The sequence below is a fragment of the Felis catus genome, chromosome A3, assembly GCF_018350175.1.
Source record: "Felis catus isolate Fca126 chromosome A3, F.catus_Fca126_mat1.0, whole genome shotgun sequence".
In the NCBI taxonomy this organism is placed as follows: Eukaryota; Metazoa; Chordata; class Mammalia; order Carnivora; family Felidae; genus Felis; species Felis catus.
Genome location: NC_058370.1, coordinates 126,073,797 through 126,094,224, shown reverse-complemented (window position 1 = coordinate 126,094,224; position 20,428 = coordinate 126,073,797).

Below are 20,428 nucleotides of genomic sequence, written 5' to 3'. Positions count from 1 at the left end.
ATTGAGAGCCTCTGCACTTACCCCATCCTTCAAACTTTCACCTCTAGTTTTAGCTTCATTGACGATTTTCTAGCTCCATTCCTTCTGTACTCAGGTGGCATTCTACTTTAATGAAGTACATTCTCTTCTCACACATTTACTCATTTCTGTAATTATGGACTCATAGATTTTTATTTTATTCATTGTGTGTAATTCAATTGTTACCATATTTTTAAGATATTCATATTGTTCCAGATTTGGCCACTTGGAACTCTTTCAAGCTTCCTATGTATCTCTGAAACGTCCTCAAGATTATTCGGTACTTTCTTACTTTCAGAAATGACAGAATTCCCTAGACTCATCTTGTACTTTTTCTCTTCCATCTCTGGAATCGGGTATTTCTCTAGAAGTCTATTTCCTTTTAGTGGACAATAGTATATAGAAACCAGTATGGGGGCACCTGGGTGGCTCAGTCGGTTAAGCATCCAACTCATGGTTTTGGCCCAGGACGTGATCTCACGGGTTCATGAGTTCGAGCCCTGCATTGAACTCTGTGCTGACAGTTTAGAGCCTGCTTGAGATCCTCTCTCTCCTTCTTTCTGCCCCTCCCCCACTCACACTGTCTGTGCCTCTCTGAAAAATAAGTAAATGAACCTTAAAAAAAAAGAAATGAGTATGTGGGCATTAAGTGGTTTGTTGCTTCTCATATGTCATTGCTGCTAGGCCCTTCCAACAGATGGAACTAAAACACACATACATGCACATGCACATACCTGGGTTTATTTACATGTCTATTTAACTATTTACTTGTCTATGATCTTAAAAACCATGAATTGATACCAATATCTCCAATCACAATCCAGATCTACAGTGTTCATTCCAATCTTTCTTTCTATATTTATAACTTCCTCCTTCTGGCTTCCCCCCAGCATATTCATTCCTCAACTTTAGAGTATACATAAAATAGTTTTATAATTGCTAACTCATTACACTGTGAAAATATAGTTTTGTGAAATAAATTAAGAGCCTTTGTCCTTATCTTCCTGCCTTTAGTGTTTCTTGCCCCAATTTCTTACCTGCACATAGCTTCCAGACCACATTTTGAAATAGGAATCTTACTTTGTAGGTTCAAGTATCATGGGAGCTAAGTAACTTTCTGAGAAAAGGAAGGAACCAAAATCTAAACTTTGGTTGGTCTGACACCAATACTATAATACTAACTCAATACTACAACTGTTATTTTACTACTCAAGACAAAATGAAAGAGAAAATACAAAGGATCTAAAAAGAACTTAGGTCATTTTATTGAGAAAAATATTTTAAAACAGAGTCCACACTTAACTATGTTAATATAAGTATTATATTAGAATTCTGCTCATTTTCCCAGTCAGTTAGCAACTGGATCATTGAAGAGACTTGTTTTATATGATGGTTATTCATTATTAAATCTGAATAATTTTCTCATGTGAGAAACTTTGCTACCCTGATGACTTTTAGTATATAAAGATCTTGTGGACATTTGAAGTATTTGTGTGCCTGAACATTTTTATAGTGATGAGAAGACTACAAGCTTGATAAGTTTTAATGCATAGATAATTACAATAATCCTTTTATACACGTAGGTATCTGTGAAATAAATACTTGACTAAAATCCCATTACTTATATTTCTATGGAGGAAGTCAATTCTTTATTAATTTTTTCCCCTGCTTTAAAAAAATAGCCTCAAGGGAGAGGGTATTTCCCTAGCACTCTATTCCTCTTTGACTAATAGAGATGAGGGAGTTTTGAAACTACCAAGCTAGCATCACCTCTTAGATTTGGATGCTCCTTGATCCTCCTATAACACCGTGTACACCCCCCTATTATCAAACATACTATATGACACTTTGTCATTTATATGTTGTCTGTCCTGCAACACTTTGATTATATTTTGTACTCAAGTGCATGATATTGTCCTGTTTCGTCACAGTCCTTAATAAATGTTTCCAAAGGGATGAAGGTGACTGACTTCTGAAATGGGTAGCTTTCCCTTCCTTTGGGGTCTGTTTAGCCCGTTCACTTCTGGGCCTGATCTCAGAATGTGAAGCTATGGGATGAGAAAGAAGGGGCATATATTATGTTTCTTAAGTGAATCTGCAAGGTAGCAGGTGGATTATAAGCAACGATGTAATGTTGAGAAACTGGCTAGGTGCCAAATGACTGCTTAAAGCATTTGTCTTAACACAGCCTTCCAACAACTCTGAGATGAAGGAAATAGGAATCTTACTTTGTAGGTGGTTCAAGTTTCATGGGAGCTAAGTAACTTTCTTAGAAAATGAAGGAACGAAAATCTAAACTCTGGTTGGTCTGACTCCAAAGCTTGAACTTTTTTTGCTATGTGGCTCTGCTCACCACACCTTGGATGCTATCAGAACTATGCTAGGTGGGAACATCAAGGGGAACTTAACAGAAAATTTAGCTACTGATGATGGAGTTCTGCTGGGGGGGGGGTATTGCCAAAATAAGCAAACTTACTGAATAAATATAGTGGTGAATATACAGTTTGTTGTACAGGGGAGGAAGTGTGACATTTCTGGTGGGACAATAGGCCTTAAAAATTTGGGGGGTTAATAGAGCAGGTGATATTTGAGATATTTCAGATACAATCAATCAAAATGAACTCATTTTACAGATGAGGAAACCAAGGCCTAGAAAGAAGAAAGGGCTTATGTATAGTCACACAGTGTTGATGATGCAACCAAAGAGCCAAAACTCGGGTCTTTGTATTCTGTCTCCTCTTACCATGTCCAGCTAGTCAGTCCATCTGACTCATTCGCTTCAATTCCACAACAAAGCACTTGATGAGAATTAGCTCTATAATGAGCATTGGCCAGGCACTGGGGACCCAAAGGCAGGAGAACAGTCTTCGCAAAAACTTGCCTCTGTCTCTCTGTGTGTCTGTCTGTCTCTCTCTACAATGGGTGACCTCTTTCTCAAGTGCAGAGGGCAGAACATGCCTGCACATGAATATAGCCCTTCGTGTGTTGTGCTCACGACCACGCATGTGTTCCAAAGCTCAGTGTTGCGTTATTGCAGTGCCTACAGATAAATAGTAGGCAGAGAATGGACGAGCATGATTATGAAGAGGGAGAAACTGTCCAGATGTTAGTAGCTCATAATGTTTTAATTTGCCCAATGCCATCACTAAAGGTTTGTCTTTGGTTTATTTGTGTTATCACAACAGTGAGGATGGAGTTAAATGAAGCCTTTGAAAAGAGGATTTTTGCTTGTTTCATTTATATTCTACTGTTCTTTCATTAAACATTTCTAAATATCCATGGGGCCCAATTCTTACAAAAATAAATCAGATAAACCCAGGGTTCTTGCCAAGTCAAATATCTACAGTTTCTGGCAATTATGTAATTTCCAACTCTGCTGCAGTAACTATTGCTGATAAGTCAATCGTCATAAAGAGAAATGTTCCAGACCAATCTTTATTAGCGTGTCCTTCACTGATATATGCAGAGTCTTTTTTTAAAAGCAGAGTTGTAATTTTTTTTTGTCCCAAGTGAATAGCTTCTCATCATAACAATTTATATCTGGATAATGTCATAGCAAAATGTAAAAATGGTAAATTAAAACCCATGAAATTAGGTTCTGCTGTTATTAATAAAAGCTGTTCTGGTTTTCACCATTTTGTTATGATGGCACTGTCTTATAATGCAGCTTTGTAGTAATGTACGTCTGGCATCTCAAGTTGATTTGGCCCAGACAAAAGCAATATTTAGAAAGTTACTCCGTGGAACTTCTCTGAGAGAAGGAACTTGAGAATCATGTGCTAATTTAAATACTTCTTTAACGTTGAGGTTAAACACAGTATTGATCAGGAAAGGCTTTTATGGAGAGAGGGCCTGGGTTATTCTGTAGGAGTGGCATAAAATAAACAAATTGAAAATACCAGCATGCTGTTTTTTTTCCCCCAGAGTAACATATCTGTTTGGTGGAGATATACAATGTTTAAAACAGATTTAAATTAAAAGCATTATTTTCAAGTCACCATTTCTGTCCTCATTTGAGGGGAATCCTTAGAGACTGACTCTCCTTTGTAGCTAGAGCTCACATACTGTGAACTTGCTATTGTTGGGGTCATTACAGTTTGTAGAATATTTTTGCTCACACTCTCCTACTCATATCCTAGAATAGCCTAGGAGGAAGGCAAGGTTTCGTTCCTGTGTTACAGATGAAGAAACTTAACTCACACTAGGCCTCATGCAAAGTCCCTTTCAGTCCTTCTAACAAGTAGAAGCCCAGGGACTCAACCAGGCCTTATGCCTCTTGACCACTCCCTGCCCCGACACCGTGCTGAGGAGGGAGTAGGTCCTTTCATGATACACATTGATGTTTATGCTCCTGATATAGATATATAGTAGATTAACCCTACTTTCATTTCTGTGAAGGGAAAGCAGCCTGATAGAGTCATCTTACTTTAGATGCTGTCCATTCACATTACGGAGCAATAACCAAAATCAATTAAATATTCTTTCCCACCTCACACTCACATAAATTCAGGGAGGAAGAAGCAAACTGGTGGTTGCCTGTGTCAATGGAGAGCCAGAGCCTTTAGGTTTTCCAAGAGCAGGCTTGATTTATAAATGGTTATTAGAAGCATTCTGTTGACGTAGACAGTACCTTTCAATGTCTTAAGGATTTTCTTTTTTTTTTTTTTAATTTTTTTAATGTTTATTTATTTTTGAGAGGGACAGAGAAAGACTGAGTATGAGTGGGGGAGGGGCAGAGAGAGGGAGAGGGAGACACAGAATCTGAAACAGGCTCCAAGCTCTGAGCTGTCAGCACAGAGCCCGATGCGGGGCTTGAACTCACGAACCGTGAGATTATGACCTGAGCCAAAGTCGGATGCTTAACCGACTGAGCCACCCAGGCGCCCCTGTCTTAAGGATTTTCAAAGCCAGCTGGTCGTTGTCTTTTATGGGAAAATGCCTCCTTTTTCTAGTGTCAGTGAAAAAAGATTGGAAAGATGGGAATAGAACTTATTCTTAATGGCTAGGAGTGATTTCTTTCAGCTCTCTGCTCCCTTGGAGCAAAAGATGTGGTCATTCAAACCCTCTCTATATCACATATAGATAAGAATGCAATCTTCTGGCTGAATGGAAGCTTCTGGCCAAAGGACATTTGGAGACAATCAGCCTAGATAGGTAATAAAATTTCAACTGAGAAGCCAGACTTGGTGAAAAGGAATGGAAACAGGGCTTTCACAATGTCTTAAAGCAAATGACATTTAACTAAAGTATATGGTATTGCAGAGGTTGGAGCTAAAAGAAAATATGCTAGGCACACACGAGCATAACATCGATTTGCAACAAAATGTGAAATTCATATACACAATTAGTTTTGGAAGCAAATGATATTTAAGTTACAAAAATTAGAATACAGAAAGCATGATTTTTATATCTTAGTTTGCATCCAATCTACATTGGGCTAATAACACAGATTTCAAACTGTTGGACATTGGTATTTACCCTCACAATTGTATGTGAACAGGACAGTTGCAGGGTGAATAAATGTGTAATTGCAAGGTGATAAATGTATAATTTATCAGCTTGAGTCTTCGGGCCATTGTTGTCATTAAACAGCAGGAGTTAACCACGTTGCTATCTACTTGTCTACCTGTCACTTTCACCACTAGGCTATAAAACCTCCTTGTTGGGATGGGACAGGTCTCGGAGAATTGAGGAGATGGCAGATCACCCAGGGAGGAAACTGCAGCTGCCCTTGTGAGCGAGTCCTTTTTGGCATGGTGGGTCATCTGGTTCAAAGCTCAGGCAGTTGGAACGTGCCTTCTTTGGAGACCCTCTGCTGGATTCCTTCCTACTCCTGCTGATGTGGTTCTCAGAATTCAGTTTTGTTACTGCTCTTCCTCTAAAACAACTTTCCTGGAAGAATTGCATCAAACGATAGGTAGATATCTTTCAGGGTTTGGAATCAGCACTTAATAAAGAACCCAGAGAACCACCTGGCTACCAAGTCTTCTTGGAGATTGAATTCTTATCTATATGTGAGATAGAGACGGTTTGAAAGACCGCATCTTTTGCTCCGTATTTTATTGTTCATACAATGGAATAACAGCCATAGGATAATAAAATACCAATTGTCCAAGCGCCCTTCCTGTCCTTCTTCAGCCTCTATTTTACTGCGATCACAGTATATGGTAACCATCTCCAGAATAAGAAGGAAGCCAGACAACTTCTTCCTTTCTTCTTCCAGTGACAGGTATTGCTCTGGCAATCCTGGCTTCTCTGCCTTCTGTGCTTTATGGAGGAACCACAGCCAGTTCAAGTCACTTTCCTGCAGCTGTCGCATGATGGAGTGGTGCAGCTGGGTGGCTCTCAGAGTGGGGAAAGATGGCTGGCTCCTATATATTCCATTTAGGATTAGTTGGGAAATGAGGGCATGGGATTCCCTGCTGCTCTTGTTTTATCTGGGACTGTGCAACAGGAATGGGGACGGGGAGAGGTCTGCAAAGGCAGTTGTTGTGTGTACACAGCAAGTTTTACAAGCATGAAATCTATTCCAGTGTCCTTCCTAGGAGTGTTTCCTCTGAATTAGAAAGCTCTAGTTTTCATTTGATGACTGCTTTCTGGTTAATTCAATTGTTCTGGCCCCTGCTGGAACTCGAGTAATGGGTATTTAGGGGAGAGAATGTGGCTTTTTGAAATGACTTCATGAACAGCACTGCCAGATTGAGCAAATAGAAATTCAGGGTGGCCAATTAAATTGATATTTCAGATAAATAATGAATAAGTTCTTAGTATGTTCCAAATATTGCATGGGCTTTCTCAAATATTGCAGAAAACATACTTATAATAAAAAAGTTATTTATCTGAAATTCAGGTTTGATTGAACACAGTGTAGTTTATCTGGCACCTTAATCATGTATAATGAAATGTTGAGGGGCGCCTGGGTGGCGCAGTCGGTTAAGCGTCCGACTTCAGCCAGGTCACGATCTCACGGTCCGTGAGTTCGAGCCCCGCGTCGGGCTCTGGGCTGATGGCTCAGAACCTGGAGCCTGTTTCCGATTCTGTGTCTCCCTCTCTCTCTGCCCCTCCCCCATTCATGCTCTGTCTCTCTCTGTCCCAAAAATAAAATAAACAACAAAAAAAATGTTGATACTGCCTTTGATCACAGACAATAATTTATTTGATCGTTGATTAGTTTTGTTATAATCAATATTTATATTAGATATTTATCCTCATCTTTTTAGGTAGATTACAACAGTAGGATAAAATATATGTTTTCTCTTTTATATTGTAGAAATACAGGGATGTCTACATAGATGTAGATATTTATTTGTTGTCTATATGATAATGTGCAATGCAGATTAGGTTTCTTGTTGTTTAACCCATGATCAAAGAGTGATACTTAAAAATTAAATTCCTTGGAGCACCTGGGTGGTTCAGTCATTTGAGTGTCAGACACTTTATTTTGGCTGAGATCATGATCCCAGGGTCTTGGGATTGAGCCCTGAATTGGGTGCCACACTAAGCATGGAGCGTGCTTGAGATTTTCTCTCTCTCTCTCTCTCTCTCTCTCCCTCTGCCCTTTATCCCCTCTTGCATGCACTCTCTCTAAAATAAAAATAAAATGAAAAAATAAATATTTAATTCCTTTTTTATTTTATGAAAGTAGTATATACACGGTGAATATCATGGGCTGGATACACTGGGCAAGTTGAAAAAATAATCTTACTCTGATTATATTAATAATCTATGCTCTTTGTGGAATGTTAGAGAAATGTGTAATAACATAAGAAAAATACACCTGTGATGTTTTTATCTATTTTATACTTTTTGTGGAAACACTTAAAAAATGTGTGTTTGTATTATGTTGCAGTACAATTTTGTTGCCTTTTAAAAATTTCACCATTACAGCATGAATGTCTTTCATTTTATTACAAACATTTAGAAAACCTTTTAATGGATACTATTCTTTTTTTTTTAATTTTTATTTTTGAGAGAGAGGGAGAGAGAGAATGCACATGTGTGTACATGCACATGAGTGGGGGAAGGGCAGTGAGAGAGAGAGAGAGAGAGAGAGAGACGCAGAATCTGAAGTAGGCTCCAGGCTCCAAACTAGCAGCAAAGAGCAAAGAGCCCGACTCATGAACTCATGAACCTTGAACTCATGAACCACGAGATCATAACCCGAGCCAAAGTCAGAAGCTTAACCGACTGAGCCACCCAGACACTCTGCGATATTACTATTATTTTTCCTTATTGTTTAAGCTTTTTTCCTGCCCTTAATGGGTGGCTCTCAGAGTGAGGGAAGGGTTGCTGGCTCCTGTATTTTCCATTTAGGATTAGTTGGGAAATGAGGGCATTGGATTCCCTGCTGCTCTTGTTTTATCTGGGACTGTGCAACAGGAATGGGGACAGGGAGAGGTCTGCAATGTTAAATGTTAAAACGAGGATATTGATACATAACTGTTTGCATCACTGATTATTTTCTTTGGATCTGTTTTTGAATGTGCAAGTACTTGATTTAAAGATCAAAACATTTTGTTGTGCATGCTGTACAGTGGAAGCCGCCACGCCCTGTGTTTGGTGTTCTGGCCAGAGGCACCCTCCTGGGCTTTTTGCTTCCCTGCCTCCACTCACTTCTTTCCATAGGGGTAGACGTGGCTCTTCTAACGGGTGAGTTTGGAAGCAGGCAGTTTGGTTCAGCTCTCCTAGATTCAATTTCTTTCAGATGTGACTGCGCGCAAAGAGAGTATCTCTGAAGTCCTCTCTTTGCTGTGGTTAGATTACCGGGGCAACTTTGACTGACTGGGCATGTCTACAGTTGTCCACTCTGCTTATGGGTAGATTGAAGTTTAGAGGAAATTTTAGATAGTTCACTGTGACTATCCATCTAATTCACCTCCTCCTATCTAGTTATTTTAAGTAATACATCCGAGGTTTGGTCTTCATCTGACTGACAGCCATGTCTGACTCTCAACTAGTCCCAAACTGAAATTGAGGACAGAGCTGTGATGAATTATCACAAGTTGAAACTCCAAATATAAACTCATTATCCAGGAATAATGGAGGCATAGAGGGACTGCCATTTAGAACCCAAAACAACATGAGGAGAGTGAGATTGTGTGTCCCAGCAGTCTTAACGTAAGGTGCTATGGTTTCCTTTGCAAAGGCCTTGTGGTGTGGAGCCTCTAAGCCTGGCAGGTGGCATGGTGAATGAGAAGCTGGGATGATTCATTTGTATGGGCCATGCCAGCTCTGGTAAACATGAGTCACGTGGTCCTCTGTGTGTCACCTTGGCCTGATTTACAAAGGTATGGTTTAGGTGACTTGGGCATTCAGTTGCTGGGGAAAGGAATCTCTTAGTTCTTGTTAAAGATAATTTTAGAGCCAATATGTAGTCTTTTTTAACTATTTTCCAGTGAAAGCTCTTTTTTTTCCCTATCTCTACAGTGAACATTTTTAGCATGAATATCAGTCCAGGACTGAATACTTCAAAGATTGATAAGTTCCATGAAGGGTCGGCAGCACCAGTGTGTATGTTCTCTCCACTCTGCCTTAATGTTGTTGATTTGCAGAGACAAAACACATTTTGCCTGCCTTCCTGCAGGCTCCTTTCTCTTCACAGCCCTCTGCTGCCTCTCCTTAGTAGATGACATAGCTTACACCCCACCCCTGGAGCCCCAGCCTAGATTTGTGGACATTTCAGTGTCCATGCTATGAGAAAGAATTTCTTCTGTTTCATCTTCTTCTATGAGGCATATCTAGTGTGGAGGGGGAGTCTACATGTTGAGAGAAAGAATACAAAATTAGATATAAAAGTAAATGTTTATTTAGAGCATGAAATGTAATCACAATGCATTACTGGAAAACTGGATATTTGGATTTCTTTTTTAAAAATCTCTTTGCCAAATTTATTGGAAATAAGTTCCATAAATTGAAAATGCTTATCTCAAAATGCTTCTTGATGGAGGCCTTACTTTTTCTCTCCTGCTAGAATAGTCTATGGCTCCCAGGACTCATAATGGCAGCGTGATGCTAAAACTTTATTAAGCTTCATCTATCTGTCTATCATCATCTCTCTATCTCTGCCTTCCTCAGGCCTTGTCCTTCCAGTCTCCATTAGTTATCTGAGAGGGTATTTACGTTTTCTAAACGAATGCTAACACCTCAGGAAGAGAAATTTCCCCCCTCAGAATTCTGAAATTCCTCATGAACAGAAAACTTAGTCTAACACAGAACAAAAGTGTCTATTTTGGTGGGTGTTATAAGCTGAATCATGTCCACTTTTCCATTCATACATTGAATTCCTAACCCTCTAGCATCTCAGAAGGTGAGGCAGGGGCTATATTTGGGAGTAGGGCCTTTAGAGGGGTAATTAATATAAAATGAGGTCTTGCAGGTGGGCCCTAACCCAATATGACCAGTGTCCTAAGGAGAACAGATTTGGACAGACACAGACATAGAGGGAAGATAATGAGAAGATGCAAGAAGAAGGCCATCTATAAGCCAAGGATAGAGGCCTCAAAAGGAGCCAAGACTGCCACACCTTGATCTCAGACTTCCAGCCTTTGGAACGGTGAGAAAATAAATTTCTGGTGTTTAAGGCCCCTGGTCTGTGGTACTTTGTTGTAGCTGCCTTAACAAACTGATGCAGTGGGACAGAAGCAAAAGGAGGGGCCGTTGCTTCACGGTGTGATTGCCTGCTAAATGGAGTAGCTTCCAAGATTGCGAGCGTGAGGGAGGAATAGGCAATCTTGAGTGTCAGGAGCCTGCAGAGCAATGTGTTCTGAGGAGCACTCTCTGAAGAACTAGGATAGTTCCTTGTGAACCGTTCTCCGTGGCTGCCGCTTGTCTTTCACCTTGCACTCTCTTGACTTGCATTCCAGTGTGTCACAAACTCCTTGTAACTATCCCTCCTGCTGGCTTTTCAGATCTCTTCCTGGTAGGGGTAACCACTGACTACAGGAGGTGGCTGTTTTCTAACTGTGCCACCTACTGATACCTTCTCTGTAAATCCATGCTCAATCACCTGCTATTCAGTGAAACACTGAATTGTTCAAATACACATTTCTGGGAGGACTAAGATCAACTATCTAGGCCTGTGTGTTCGCAGTCACCTCCAGAAGAGTGGGGAGGCCCAGTCCTGGTCCCAGCTCAGCTGTCACTCTCCTTGACCATCCACTGCTTTCCTATTCCCCTCATCCTGATCCCCAGATGGGGTAGACACTTCTTTGGAATTCCCATAGAATGAACCCTGTGTTGCATTCTTACCTACTCTTTACCACATTACAGTATGAATATTTACTTGAATATCTCCTTTAATTTGCCTGTGAATTCTTTTAACTGTGGGCTGTATCTGATTCATCTTCGCGTCACTGGGGGCTGTCCCATGCTTGTCAGAAAGTAGGTGCCAAATAATTGAGACTCAAGGTAGCTCTTCATCTGCGAGAAAAATGATTTTTATGCATCACTGACCAAAAATATTTTCCTATAGGCTTTGCTCTTTATAAGGTTTTCCTTTACTTTGTTCTATCCAACAAATGTGTTGGGCGCCTGTCCTGCACCAAGTACTGTGTTAAGTTGCAGGAAGAAAATGATGGATTGGACCAGAGCTTCCAGCCCGTCAGAGGGAGAAGACAGGTACGCACATGACTGTAACACAAGTGAGTATGGTGACTTTTCTGAGGACCATGTTCCCACGGGCCAAAGGTGAGAAGGTAAGAATGAGATTTAAGAGGGGCTGCAAGAGAAAAGCTTCCAGGAGAAGGTGACATCCGTGTAGGTGCGTGAGATTAGTCTGCTGGGGCTGCTGTAACAAAATACCACAAACTGAGTGGCTTAACCAGCAGAAATGTATTGTCTCACAATTCTGGAGACTAAAAGCCTGAGATCAAGGTGTTGGCAGGGTTGGTTGCTTCTCAGGGCTGTGAGGGAGCTTCTGGTGGTTTGCCGACACTCTCTGGCCTTCCTAGGCTTGTAAAAGCATCTGTCCGACCTCTGCCTTCATCTTCGCATTGTGTTCCCTCTGTGCATATGTCTCTGTCCAAAGAATGCCAGTCATGTTGGATTAGGGGCTCACTCTACTCCAGTATGACCTCATCTTAACTAATTACATCTGCAATGATCCTGTTTCCAAATATGTCACTCTCTGAGGTGCTAGATGTTAGAACTTCAATATACAATTGTTGTGGGGACACAATACAACCCTTAGTAGTTAAGGTTTTCAGGAGGCAGAGGTTATAGGAAGAGAATAAGAGGGAATACCTTCTTGGAAGCAAGAACAATGGATATCTTCTGCTTCTAATATAGTTTGAATATTCACTCCATGATCATTCTCTTTTAGCATTTGGTTAATTTCCTCTGGCAATTTCTCTCTATCTCTTCCTTCCTTCTCTAGCAGTGTCTGCTGAATCCTATCTGATTGTGACTTGAGGAGGTACTACTTTCTGGACATCCTGGGCTTTAGGGAGCCCCCACTTTGTCCTTCCTTAGCCATGTTTCACCCTACAAGGTGCAAAATCGATAAGGCCAAAAGGCACATGTCCTTTCCGAGCCCGCACATTAACCCTTTCTGTTTTCTACACCATGCTCCAAGTAACTGGGACTCCAGAATTCTCTACCTAAAATGTTCCAAGCACTTTTCCATAACCTCTTTGGGGAGCCTTCCTAGGTCAGTCCTTCAGAGCATGGGCCATGCAGCTGGAGGGCACATCCTTGGAAGATGAAGAGAGGGCACTCTGTACTGTTCTCGTTCTGTAAATAATAGGGGTGGGCTTGCTTGTAAGAATCAGGTCAAACACCTTTTCCCTTTCTCCCTGAAACCATTCCTTATCATCTCCCTCCTTCAAATATGTAAGACCCTACCCCTGTCTTCTAAACTTTTTAAAATCTTATTTTCCTCCTTTATCTAATGAGGCTAATAACAATGTCTAATAGGAATTAGTTAATTGTTTATGATGACAGAAGGACAAACATGGGATTCATTAACAGAACAGACTAACAGAAATGTCTTACTAACCTGTTCCAGACCAATACTGTAGCCATGCGTCAGATTTATGTGAGGATAATTTAAATTTAGTAGCATCTAGGCCCAGTACCATGATCTGATTCAGTTAACCTAGGATGAACCCTGTTTATGTGTGTTTTCGTAAATCTCCCTGAGTGATGCTAATATGCAACCAAACTTGGGAACCATTGATCTAGACTATCCTTGTTGATTTCAGAATCTTTTGTAAGATAATGAGCATTGTGGCTCTTGGGTAGAGGCTTAGATGTACATCTTTTTATTACCACAAAACTCTATAATAGATTGCCTCATGAGGTTTATATTTTATAAAACATGTTTTAGAACTGCTGTGTGAATCATCTTCAGTTTCAGGGCACCTGTGTAGCTCAGTGGGTTAAGCATCCAACTTTGGCTCAGGTCATGATCTCACAGTTCGTGGGTTTGAGCTCTGTGTTGGGCTTTGTGTTGACAGCTAAGAGCCTGAAGCCTGCTTCAGATTCTGTGTCTCCCTCTCTGCCCCTCCTCTGCTTGTGCATGCACGTTCTCCCCCCCCCCCCCCACCACCCCGCTCGCTCCTGCTATCTCTCTCTCTCTTTCTCTCAAAAATAGATAAACATTTTAAAAAAAGAAAAAAAAAAGAAATATTTTCAGTTTTGATAAACTTATATTTGATCATTTTTTAACATGTAACTGGATTGAACAGCATAAAATAGATTGATTCTTTATTGGGAAATCAAACAAATAGAATTACATTTAAAAAAAATAGAAAAAAATCCATAAGTTCTTCATTAATTTCAGTGAAGATTTTCTCTAACTATTTACACATCATCATTTTTTTTTTTTGGCTAAAATGTGAATTTTTTATTTACACTTTTTAGCCTGTATTCCTCGTTGTCTAGTAGACACAACTGTACGACTTGCTGATTCCTTAATTTCAACAAAAGTTCTTGCCCTGTTTCTGCCCCTCTTTTCCTGATTATTCTCTCCAACAGAAAAACAAAGAACAACAGTCCTCAAAGGAATGATGATTTCCTTTATGCCAGTTATATCCCTTTTGGTGGATCTTTCCAAGACAGAAAACTTTGCTTTGGTGTGGGTTGCTCCTTTATCTTCAACATGGAAGTAAGCGTCAGGCCCTTATTCCTTTATATCTTTTCCAGGCTGCATCCTGTTTCCTCCTTTTCCACTGCCACTCACTTGTGCCTCTGCCATCCATCTGCATTACCTCTTCGTTATGGACTGGACTGCGTCCCCCCAGATTCATGTGACTTTATGTCACTGGAGACAGGGCCTTTGAAGAGATCATTAAGATTAGATGAGGTAATAAGAGTGGGGCCCTAATCTGATAGGACTGGTATATTTTATAAGAAGAGGGAGGGGCAGCCTTCACCTGCACAGAGGAAAGGTCATGTGAGGACACAGGGGGAAGGCAATCATCCACAAACCAAGGAGGGAGCCCTCACCAGAAACTAAGCCTGCTGCTTCTTTGATCTTAGACTTCCTGCCAGCAGAACTGTGAGAAAATAAATTTCTATTGGTCAAGCCATCCAGTCTGTAGTATTTTGTTATGGCAGCCCAAGCTGGCTAATACACTATTTGTCACCATTTACTTAAGATAGCTTTTCTCTCTCCAGACCATCTTGCATGGGTATGCACAGTGAACACAGATATATTACTGAATTAGTTTTCTATTGCTACAGAATAATTCGCCACAAACTCAGTAGCTTAAAACAACACCCATTTTTTATATACTATTTTCCACGGGTCAGTAAGGTGGGTACACTTAGTGGGGTCCTCAGGTCAGAGTCTTAAAAGCTACAGTCAAGGTGTTGGCTGGAATGGTAGAGGCATCTGAGGTCAAGAGTGCTCTTTGGACACCCGGGTGGCTCAGTCAGCTGGGCGTCTGACTTCAGCTCAGGTCATGATCTCACAACTCATATGAGTTTGACCCCTGTGTCAGGTTCTGTGCTGACAGCTTGGAGCCTGGAGCCTGCTCTGGATTCTGTGTCTTCCTCTCTCTGTACCTTTCCCTGCTCACTCTCTGTCTCTCTCTCCTTCAAAAATAAATAAACATTAAAAAAATAAAAATAAATAAATAAAAAGAGTGCTCTTTCAAGCTCACATGATTTTTGGAAGAATTCATTTCCTTGCAGCTGTAAAACTCATGGTGGCTCTTTAAAACTCAGCAAAAGAATCTCCGAAGTTTCCAGTCTTATTTAAAGAGCTGATCTGATTAGATCAGGTCCACTCAGTTTGATTGATTCATAGTCAACTGGTTAAGGTTCCTAATTAAATCTGTAAAACTCTCTTCACCTTTGGAATCCATCATACGCAAAAGTCCTGCCCAAACTCAAGGGGAGGGGATTATACATGGCATATATACTACAGGGTTAGAACCTTGGAGGGCCATTTAGATTTCTGTCTACCACACATATGATTCCTTGATTACTATTCAGCACTAAAGGCTAAAGGCTATGCACAAAGTTTTGATATATAGTTTCTGCTGTGCTCAAGTTTAAAACGATGTAAAAATGAAAAAAAAAATGGCAATGCACAGCAGTAAGCATTAACGCCATAAGAGTGGTGCAGATAGTCACATGTGCCAGGAGTTCTGAGGAGCTCCCTGTGGCCAGACTAATGCTTCTCGAACATAAAATAGTGGCTGAGCCTTTAAAGATGAGCTGAATTTAAACTCAAAGGGACTACCTGCACTGTCAGTGTATACTATCACTTATTTTACTTCATACTTTCTACTTTTACTCAACAGTATTTTCACTGAATTGAATTAAACGTTGCTAAATATTTATTTGCCGTAACTATTGTGATCGCATGCCTGTAGTGCATCTATGTCTACATTGAGTCTTTTTAACTCATTACTCATTTTGGAAGGTTCTATTTAGAGAGTAGGTAACATGATAGAGAGATAAGTGTATATAGAGTCAGCCACCACCCATTCATGGGGCAAGCTGGTCACTTCTTTCTAGCTTGAAATGGCTTTATTTGTAATTGAGGATTTAGATGGAATAATTTGTAAAGTCCTTTCCCTGACTTACTTCTTCACCTAGATTTCTTTGACATCCCAGAATAAGCTAGGTCTCCTTTTTTTACACATTTCTTTTTTTAAATATGAAATTGATTGTCAAATTGGTTTCCATACAACACTCAGTGTTCATTCTAACAGGTGCCCTCCTCAATACCCATTACCCACTGTCCCCTTCATCCCAACCCCCATCAACCCTCAGTTTATTCTCACTTTTTAAGAGTCTCTTATGGTTTGGCTCCCTCCCTCTCTAACTTTTTTTTTCCTCCCCCTCTCCCATGGTCTCCTGTTAAGTTTCTCAGGATCCACCTAAGAGTGAAAACATATGGTATCTGTCTTTCTCTGTATGACTTATTTCACTTAGCAAAACACTCTCCAGTTCCATCCACATTGCTACAAAAGGCCAGATTTCATTCTTTCTCATTGCCACATAGTATTCCATTGTGTAAATAAACCACAATTTCTTTATCCATTCGTCAGTTGATGGATATTTAGGCTCTTTCCATAATTTGGCTATTGTTGAAAGTGCTGCTGTAAACATTGGAGTACAAGTGCCCCTATGCATCAGCACTCCTGTATCCCTTGGGTAAATTCCTAACAGTGCTATTGCTGGGTCCTAGGGTAGGTCTATTTTTAATTTTTGAGGAACCTCCACACTGTTTTCCAGAGTGGCTGCACCAGTTTGCATTCCCACCAACAGTGCAAGAGGGTTCTGTTTCTCCACATCCTTTCCAGCACCTATAGTCTCCTGATTTGTTCATTTTAGCCACTCTGACTGGCATGAGGTGGTATCTCAGTGTGGTTTTGATTTGTATTTCCCTGATGAGGAGCGACATTGAGCATCACTACATGTGCCTGTTGGCCATCTGGATGTCTTCTTCTTTTTTTTTTTTTAAACCATTTTATTTATTTTTGAGACAGGGAGAGACAGAGCATGAACAGGGGAGGGTCAGAGAGAGGGAGACACAGAATCTGAAACAGGCTCCAGGCTCTGAACTGTCAGCACAGAGCCCGACGCGGGGCTCGAACCCACAAACCGTGAGATCATGACCTGAGCCGAAGTCAGCCGCTCAACCAACTGAGCCACCCAGGCGCCCCTGGATGTCTTCTTTAGAGAAGTGTCTATTGATGTTTTCTGCCCATTTCTTCACTGGATTATTTGTTTTTTGGGTGTGGAGTTTGGTGAGTTCTTTATAGATTTTGGATACTAGCCCTTTGTCTGTTATGTCATTTGCAAATATCATTTCCCATTCCGTCGGTTACCTTTTAGTTTTGTTGATTGTTTCCTCTGCAGTGCAGAAGCCTTTTTATCTTCATGAGGTCACAATGGTTCACTTTTGCTTTTAATTCCCTTGGCTTTGGAGATGTGTCAAGTAAGAAATTGCTGCGGCTGAGGTCAGAGAGGTTTTTTTTTTCCTGCTTTCTCCTCCAGGGTTTTGATGGTTTCCTGTCTCACATTCAGGTCCTTTATCCATTTTGAGTTTATTTTTGTGAATGGTGTAAGAAAGTGGTCCAGTTTCATTCTTCTGCATGTTGCTGTCCAGCTCTCCCAGCACCATTTGTTAAAGAGACTGTCTTTTTTCCATTGGATATTCTTTCCTGCTTTGTCAAAGATTAGTTGGCTATACTTTTGTATGTCCAATTCTGGACTCTCTATTCTATTCCATGATCTATGTGTCTGTTTTTGTGCCAATACCATGAATATTTATATAATATTTGCACCTCCACTTCACAACCTTCATCTCACTTACAATTACTTGTCAAAAGTTCATCCCTGCTAGACTTTAAAGTATCATAGGGTCATGGAATATATCTTGTTTACCACTCAATGCAGATGTGAGGCACAGTGCTTGATATATAATAGGTGCTCAGTAATTACTTGTTGACCAAGTGAACAATAATCTATGATCCTGTCAAATGAATATACTCTTATTTCTATATGCCAGTCAATATTTACTTATCTATTTTAAATGTTTATTTATTTTTGAGAGAGAGAGAGAACACAGTTCAGGAGGGGCAGGGGGGGTGGACAGAGGATCTGAAGCAGGATCTCTGTATTGACAACAGAGAGACCAATGCAGGACCCAAACCCACAAACCTTGAGATCAGAACCTGAACTGAAGTTGGACACTTAACCGACTAAGCCACCCAGGTGCCCCTATGCTAATCAATATTTAAAATAGTCAAGCAGTGATGAGATGTTTTCAACATTATGTGATTCTGACCAGTTAACAAACCTTACCTATTAGATTGTAAAAACTTTAGTCTTGTTTTCTCTAAAGAAAAGGAAGGAAAAGAGTGAATGGTGTCCTGGTCTAAGGAATACACTGGAGCAGGAGGTCTTGGGGCCATGTGGAATGTTTAAGGATGCTCAATCAAGGTGACCAGAGGAAATCATATTATAAGAAGAGCAGTGATTTTGAGAGAATATCATGGTTGAGCTTAGGAAAATGGAGGTGAATGACAAATTCAGTAGGTAAGGTAAGGATGAAAATGCGCAGCAAGTTTAGTAGACAGAACTTGGAAGACAGTATGGAGTCAGTGGAAAGAAAGGGATCCGAGAGAATGGTTTTGAATTAAAACATTGAACAAAAAGAATGTGCATGCTTTCCTGTTTTATATTATACCTGGTGTGCCTGTAGGCAGAGGGGAAAGTGTGGGACTGGTGACCTAAGGAGTTACACAGATAGGGGAGTTTTTATGCCCTAAGTGGATTTATAGGATATTATTCTCTGATATTTACAGTGCACCTAATCAGATAATGGGCCATAATCAGATAATTCACTTTAAATTCTGTTTTATTTTGAAACTAAAACATTTTCCCATGGATTCAATGTTATGTGAAGGTTGATTAGATTTCCAAGCCAATTCAAGAGCACTATTTAATTTGTATTTTATAAGAATGTTATAGAAATGTTTATATGGCTTGTTTTTTGGGGAATCAAGCATATTTTATCTCTTCATATTACTTTATAGGAAATAGTTCTGACATATGTAATATAGTTAGTAGTTTTTTTTATCATAAATAACTAAAAAGTTAAGTTTTTAGTTACCACTGTAACTGTAAGTTACAGTGTAAGTTACCACTGTTCTGCTTGAAATTATAGTTGTTGTTTTTTTAATTTCTTCATCTTGGGGGAGTAAGTACGTTAATTTCCATTTTAAACTTTCATTTGATATTAAAATTAGAACAACTTGTTGAGATCCTGTCGTTTTTATCTTGAATAAATATTGCTAAATTTTATTGAACAACTTGACTTAAGTTAGTTTTGGAAAGTCATCAAAATCTTTTCCTCCCTCATTTATTTCCTTCAGATCCAAATTTATTGTCATTTTCTTCCTTGATAAAGTTACTTCATTAGGCATTTCATTGCCCAGCTATACAAGTTAAATCTTTTTTTGTGCTGGCTCATCTTATTATTTTTTAATTTTTATTTTAGAGAGAGAGAGGGAGGGGTAGAGAAAGAGGGAGACAGAGACTCTTTCTTTTTAATTTAAATTTTAGTTAGCTAGCATACAGTGCAATATTGGTTTTAGGCATAGAATTCAGTGATTCATCATTTACATAGCGCCCAGTGCTCATCACAACAAGTACCATGTTTAGTACCAGTCACCCACCTAGCCCATCCCCCACCCACCTCTTTCCTCTACCCACCATTTGTTCTGAGAGAGAATCTTAAGCAGCCTCCACACCCAGCATGGACTCAATCCCATGACCCTGGGACCGTGACCTGAGCCAAAATCAAGAGTCAGACATTCAACCAACTGAGCCACCCAGATGCCCGTGTGGTGGCTCATTTTAAATAGCACACACTGTATGCTTTCATATTTGGGAGCATTGTATACTTGCATGGTATATCTTTGGTTCCACATTAATTTATTGCCAGACTCTTTCAGTTTTAGGGCTGTGAAGAACCCTTTGAGGTTATACTGTAATAATTCATCTCAACCTACAGATATGGTAAAAGATGTCCAGAAAAGGTGAACAATGTGTCCAATATCACATGAAAATTTAAAGCTGAGACATAACCAGAATTCCAATGCTTTAACTGCCTGTTCAACAACATGACCACATTGTTTAGTTGTTTATACTCGTAGAAGAAACACACACACACACACACACACACACACACACACACACACAATGAGAGTTAGCCATGTTAAATAGTAGAACATGATAATTATGTAGTCTAAGGAGCCAGAAAATGTAGTGTTGTAAGTGTAGGTGCATGTGCACCTTAGAGTTTATTCCGATTTCAATCATTCATTCAATAAGCATTTACTGAGTTCCTACTGTCAGACACACAGAGATGAAAGATGTGATCCCATCCTCCAGACACTCATAATTTGAGATATAAAAGGAAAGGTGGACAGAGAGAAGGTTGGGG